A 7,525-nucleotide genomic window follows, 5' to 3' on the forward strand; every position below is an offset into this window, starting at 1 on the left:
TAAACACAATCAGAAATGAAAAAAGGAGTGATTACAACTGATACCACAGAAATAGAAGAGATTGTAAGAATTTACTATGCAGAACTGTATACCAAGAAATTTGAAAACCTAGGTGAAATGGAAAAATTTCTGGAAAATATAATCTTCCAAAATTCAATGAAAGAGAAGCAGAAAACCTGAACAGACCAATAACACCACATGAAATTGAAGTAGTAATTTAAAAACTCCCATTATACAAAAGCCCTGGACCGGATGATTTCACAGGAGAATTCTACAAAGCTTTTAAGGAACAGCTAACCCCTACCCTTCGTAGAATGTTCCCAAATATCCAAAATAATGGAAGACTCCCAAACTCTTTTTATTAGGCCACCATCATACTAATTTCAAAACAAGACAAAGACACAACAAAGAAAGAAAATTTTAGGTCAATATCACTGATGAACATAGACATTAAAATCCTCAACAAAATATTGGCAAATCGCATCCAACAATACATTAAAAAGATCATATACCAAGACCAACTTGGATTCATCTCAGAGATGCAAGGAAGGTTCAATATCACCAATCAGTAAATGTAATACATCACATAAACAAAAGCAAAGACAAAAATCACATGATCATATCAATAGATGCGAAAAAAGCTTTTGATAAGGTAAAGCACCCACTTATGATAAAAACACTTGGCAAAGTGGGAACAGTGGGAGAATTCCTCAACATAATAAAGGCCATATATGAGAAACCTACATCCAACATTGTATGCAATGGGCAAAAACAAAAACCTCTTCCACTAAGATCAGGAATAAGACAAGGTTGTCCACCTGCAGCACTTCTACTCAATATAGTATTGGAAGTCTTAGCCCCAGCAATCAGACAAGAAAAGGAAATAAAAGGCATCCAAATTGAAAAGGAGGAAACAAAACTGTCATTGTTTGCAGATTACATGATAGTTTACATGGAAAATCCTATAGACTCCACCCCAAAACTGCTCGATGTAATAAACGAATTTGGAAAAACACAGGAATACAAAACTAACATCCAGAAATCAAAGGTATTTTTGTATACCAACAACAAAACAGCAGAAATAAAAATCAAGAAAAAAATCCCATTCAATATAGCAAAAAGAAAAATAAAATAACTAGGAATAAACTTAACCAAGGAGGTAAAAAACCTGTACACAGAAAACTCCACAACACTAAAGAAATAAATCAAGGAAGACACAAACAAATGAAAACATATACCGTGTTCATGGATTGGAAGAATTAACACCATCAAAATGTCCATACTACCCAAAGCAATTTACAGATTCAATGCAATACCTATTAAAGTACCAATGGCATATTTCACAGACATAGAACAGACACTTCAAAAATTTGTATAGAACCATAAACAACCCCGAATACCTGCTGCAATTTTGAGAAAGAAGAGCAAAGTAGGGGAGATCACAATACCTGATATCAAACTGTATTTCAAGGCTACTGTAGCCAAAACAGCCTGGAACTGGCATAAGAACAGGCACACAGATCAGTGAAACACAACAGAGAGCCCAGAAATAAACCCAAGTCTCCATGGGCAACTAATATTCAAAAAAGGGGGCAGTGACATAAAATGAAGTAAAAATAGTCTTTTCAACAGATGGTGTTGGGAGAACTAGACAGCTACATGCAAAAAAAATGAGACTTAAGCACCAAGTTACATCATGCACCAAAATAAATTCAAGGTGCATAAAAGACTTAAATATAAGCCATGACACTATTAAAGTCCTAGAGGAGAACATTGGCAGGAGAATCTCAGATATTTCATGAAGCAACTTTTTTACTGATGTGTCCCCTAGAGAAAGGGACATAAAGGAAAGAACAAACAAATGGGATCTCATCAAAATTAAAAGCTTCTGCATGGCTAAAAAAAACAGTATTAAGATAAAAAGAGAATAAACTGCATGAAAAAACATATTTGCCAATGATACCTCAGACAGAGGTTTAATCTCCAAAATATACAAAGAACCCATATGACTCCACTCTAAGGAGACAAGCAACCCAATTAAAAAGTGGACAAAAGATTTGAAAAAACACTTCTCCAAGGAGGACATACAGAGGATCCAGAGACACATGAAAAGATCCTCTTTTCACTAGCTATCAGAGAGATGCAAATTAAAACCACAATGAGATACCACTTTACACCATTCAGAATGCCATCATAAACAAAGCAACAAATAACAAGTGATGGAGAGGTTGTGAAGAAAAGAGGACCCTAGTTCACTGTTGGTGGGATTGCAGACTGGCACAACCACTATGAAAAAGAGTATGAAGTTTTCTAAGAAAACTAAAACTGAATTTCCCTTTTGACCCAGCAATTCCACTGCTAGGATTATATCCTAAGAACCCTGGAACACCAATCCAAAAGAATTTATGCATTCCAATGTTCATAGCAGCACAATTTACAATAGCCAAGTGCTGGAAACAACCTAGGTTCCCATCAGTAAATGAATGGATCAAAAATTTATGGTACATTTACACAATGGAATTCTTTGCAGCAGAAAGAAAGAAGCTCCTACCCTTTCCAACAGCATGGATGGATCTGGAAAGCATTATTCTGAGTGAAATAAGTCAGGTGGTGAAAGACAAGTACCATATGATCTCACCTTTAACAGGAAGGGAGGGAATTTCAGAGAAAAGGAGAAGAAGGATTTACAGTAACAAGTATAAAGGAAACATGGACAAAAACTAAGAGAGCTGGAAATGAGAGGGAGATGGGGAGCACTGCGGGGGTGAGCTGGAATGGGAGTAAAAGAAAGAATACTCTACCTGAACAACAATTAAAATAAATATATTTTAAAAGAATTCAAATTAATGATTATAAAGACACTCAGAGAGCTCACAGAGAAGTACAATAAATTGAGTGAGAATTACATAAGCATGAAAAAGGAATTAGAAACTATAAACAAAAAAAACAGAAAAAATAAACAATAAAATCTCAGATATAAAAAACACAGTAGAAGAAATTACAAGCAGGCTGGATGAAGCAGAAGATCAAATCAGTGAGTTTGAGGACTAGGTAGAAAAACACTTGCAGATGGAGCAAGAAAAATAAAAGAGACTCAGAAAGAAAGGACAGGTTGTAAGGGAACTGCAAGACAACATGAAACATTACAATATCTGTATAAAATAGGGGTACCAGAGAAGAGCAAGAGATAGAAAACCTGTTTGAAATGGTAATAATGGAAATCTTCCCTATTTTTTTTTACTTGTTAAAGTTTCTGTTATTCCATTATTGGTACCAATTTTTAATTTCTTTTTATTTAGTTTTTCTAAGTATATTTTATTTGTTATGCTATTGCACTTGCTCCATTCTCCTTCCCGCCTTGTTCCCCTCCACTCTGCACACCCCCTTTAGTTCATGGCCACGGGTCACACATATAAGTTCTTTGGCTTCTACATTTCCTACACTATTCTTAACCTCCCCCTGTCTATTTTCTACCTACCACTCATGATACTTATTCTCTGTACTTATCCTCTCTCCCCATCCCAATACCCTGTTGATAACCCTCCATGAAATCACCATTTCTGCGGTTCTGTTCCTGTTCTAGTTGTTTGCTTAGATTGCTTTTGTTTTTGTTTTAGGTGTGGTTGTTAATAACTGTGAGTTTGCTGTCATTTTACTGTTTATATTTTAATCTTCTTTTTCTTAGATAAATCTCTTTAATATTTCATATAATAAGGGATTGGTGATGATGAGCTCCTTTAACATGATCTTATCTGAAAAGCACTTTCTCTGCCCTTCCATTCTAAATGAAAGCTTTGCTGGATAAAGAAATCCTTGGACATAGGGATTTGTCTGTCATGACTTTAAATACTTTTTTCCAGCCCCTTCTTTCCTGTAAGATTTCCTTTGAAAGCCAGCTGACAGTCTTATGGGAACTCCTTTGTAGATAATTGTCTCCTTATCTATTGCTGATTCTAAGACTCTCTCCTTATTTTTAAACTTGGGTAATGGTGTGTTCTTCCTTGGTCCAACTTCTTTGGGATTCTCTGAGCTTCCTGGATTTCCTATAAGTCTATTTCCTTTGCCACTTTGAGGAAGTTCTCCTTCATTATTTGTTCAAATAATTTTTCTCCTTATTGCTCTTCCTCTTCTCCTTCTGGTATCCCTATAATCCAGATGTTGGAACATTTAAAGATGCCCTGGAGGTTCCTAAATTTCTCCTCATTTCTTTAAACTCTTGTTTCTTCATTCTGTCCTGGTTGAATATTTCTTTCTTCCTTCTATTCCACACCATTGATTTGAGTCCCAGTTTCCTTCCCATCACTATTGGTTCCCTGTACATTTTTCTTTATTTCACTTGGCATTGCCTTCACTTTTTCATGTAAGTTGTGACCAAATTCAACCAATTCTGTGAGCATCCTGATTACCAGTGTTTTGACTCTGCATCTGATAGGCTGGGAATCCCCATGTCCCTTAGTTGTATTTGTTCTGGAGCTTTGATCTGTTCTTTCATTTAGATTTTTTTAAATCTAAATCCACCTGCTTAGTATAAGGGACAAAGACTTAGGTGTTCATCAGAGTGGGGCAACCTACAGCACTGCTTTGTGATGCTATATGTGGGCAGAGGTCAAGAAGGGAAAATGGCTTTTTCTCCACTCTCTGCCACATTTCAGTCACTTCCCTCACTACCCACAAGCAAATTGGACCCTCTGGTGCTGATTCCCCAGGTGGGTTGGCTTGCATATGTTCTAAGACCATGTGGGTCTCTCCAACAAACTCTCCTGGGAGAGTTTGGGAGGCTGGGAGCTTCTTCCACTTCTGCCTCAACCCCCATGAGTGTTTTCAATTGGTAGTTTAAGGCTTTATTTCCCCATTCTGGGACGCTGGGTTGCAGGGTCTGTCTGGCTCCCCAGGTGTTCCTCTGGGTTTATCTGCACATGAATGTGGATCGCCTGCTCCAACAGGCGCCACCTTGTTGGTCAGCCAGGTGTTGCCTTGCCATCCAGCTACAGACATTCCCACCCCACTTCACAATCTTCCACTTTGCTCAGTCCACCAGCCACAGCCTTGCCTGCCTTGGTCCTCCACCTCTGCTTTGCTGCAGGTCTTCTCTGCTGGGATGCCTGTCTCCACCCCTCCTACCAATCTGGATGAATGTTTCTGATTTAAATCCTTGGTGGACGGACTTTCATGCAGTTCATTTTTCTGTCATTCCGTGTTGTTTTTTGTTTTAAAATTGTTGTTGTCCTTCTTTTTGTTGTGCAAGGAGGCACAGTGTGTTACCTACACCTCCTTCTAGGCCAGAAGACCAAACTTCCCTAATTTGATGAGAGAAAAAGTCACACAAATCCAGGAAACACAGAGAGTCCCAATCAAAAGGAACCCAAAGAGGCTTACTTCAAGACACATAATCATTAAAATGGCAAAATTCCAAGACAAAGCGAGAATCTTAAATGCAGCAAGGGAGAAACAGGAAGTAACATACAAGTGAGCCCTGAAAAGGCTAGCAGCTGATTTTTTAATGGAAACCATCCAACCAGAAAAGAATGGCAAGAAATATTCCAAATAATGAAAGCCAGAGGACTGAAACCAAGATTACTCTACCCAGCAAGGCTCTCAAGTAAAATGGAAGGCTGAAAAAGGAGCTTTCCAGACAAAAGAAGTCTGAAAGAATACACCTCCACCAAACCAGGTCTGCAAGAGACGCTAAAGGGACTGCTTTAAGAAAAGGAAGGAAAAGAGGGAGACAGAGAGGAACACAGGTACAAGAAAATGGCAATAAATAAGTACCTATCAATAATAACCTTAAATGTAAGCTGATTAAATGCTCCAATCAAAAGACATAGAGTAGCCCAATGGAAGAGAATGCATGACCCACACATATCCTGCCTACAAGAGACCCACATCAGAACAAAAGACCTACACAGACTAAAAGTAAAGGGCTGGAAACAAATATTCCAAGCAAATGGACAGGGGTGCAGGGAAGCCAGGGTAGCAATACTCATATCAGACAAAATAGACTTCAAAAAAAGAGTGATAGAAAGAGAGCCAGAAAGTAACATCATAATACTCAAGGAAAGAATCCATCAACAATACATAAACAGTGTAAATATATATGAACCCAACATAGGAGAACCAAAATACATAAAGAAAATCTTAGAGAACTTCAGTGAAGATATTGACAGCAACAAAATTATACTAGGGGATTTTAACAGCCCACTGTGAAAAGAGGACAAATCTTCCAAACAAAATATCAACAAAGATATTGAAGCATTGAACAATGCTGTCCTAGATCAAATGAACTCAATTGAGATATAGAGAGCCTTTCATCCCAAAGAAGCAAAATACACATTATTTTCAAATGCACATGGAACATTTTCATAGAGACACCATATGATATGAGACAAAACAAGCCTCAACAAATTCAAGAAAATTGAAACATATCAAGCATTTTCTCTGACCAAAAGGGACTGAAACTAGAAACCAACCTTGAGGAATAAACTCAAAAAATGCTCAAACTCGCATAGCTTGAATAGCATGTTATTAAACAATGAATGGGTCAAGAAGGAGATCAAGAAAAAAATCAAAACGATTCTGAAACAAATGAAAATGAACTAACAACAACCCAAAACTTATGCGACACAGCAAAGGCACCCCTGAAAGGGAAGTTCATAGCTATACAGTCTGATCTAAAAAAAATAGAAATATTTAAAATAAAAAACATTACCCTACAAGAACTTAAAAAAAAAAAACAACAAAGACAACCCAGAGAAAGTGGAATGAAGAACATAACCAAGATCAGAGCAGAATTAAATGACATAGAGACTAAAAGCACCATTCTAAGGATCAATGAATCCAGAGCTGATTCTTTGAAAAGATAAACTAAAATGACAACACTTTAAGCAGGCTTATCAATAAATAAAGAGAGAGAACTCAAATAAACAATCAGAAATAAAAGAGGAGAGATTACAACTGATACCACAGAAATAGAAAGAAATGTAAAAAAATACAACAAAGAACTATATGCCAAGAAATTTGAAAACCTAGGAGAAATGGACAGATTTCTAGAAAAACATAATCCTCTAAAAGTCAATGAAGAAGTGGAAAGCCTGAACAGACCAATAGCTGCTGGTGAAATTGAAGCAGTAATGAAAAACTACTGACACACAAAAGTTCTGGACCAGATGATTCCACAGGAGAATTCTACAAAGCATTTAAGGAAGAGCTAACCCCTATCCTTCACAGACTATCCAAAATATCCAAAATGATAAAAAAAAAACTCCCAAACTCTTTTTATGAAGCCAGCATCATACTAATCCCAAAACCAAAAAAAGACACAACAAAGAAAGAAAATTTCAGGCCAATATCGCTGATGAACATAGACACTAAAATCCTCAACAAAATATTGGCAAACTGCATCCAGCAACACACCAAGACCAGGTAGGATTCATCCCAGGGATGAAGACATGGTATAATATTCACATATCAATAAACATCATGGAAACAAAAGCAAAGACAAACATCACAAGATCATGTCAATAGATGT

This window comes from Sturnira hondurensis, unplaced genomic scaffold, assembly GCF_014824575.4.
Source record: "Sturnira hondurensis isolate 20B ecotype Veracruz unplaced genomic scaffold, ASM1482457v3 Scaffold0008640, whole genome shotgun sequence".
Classification (NCBI taxonomy): domain Eukaryota; kingdom Metazoa; phylum Chordata; class Mammalia; order Chiroptera; family Phyllostomidae; genus Sturnira; species Sturnira hondurensis.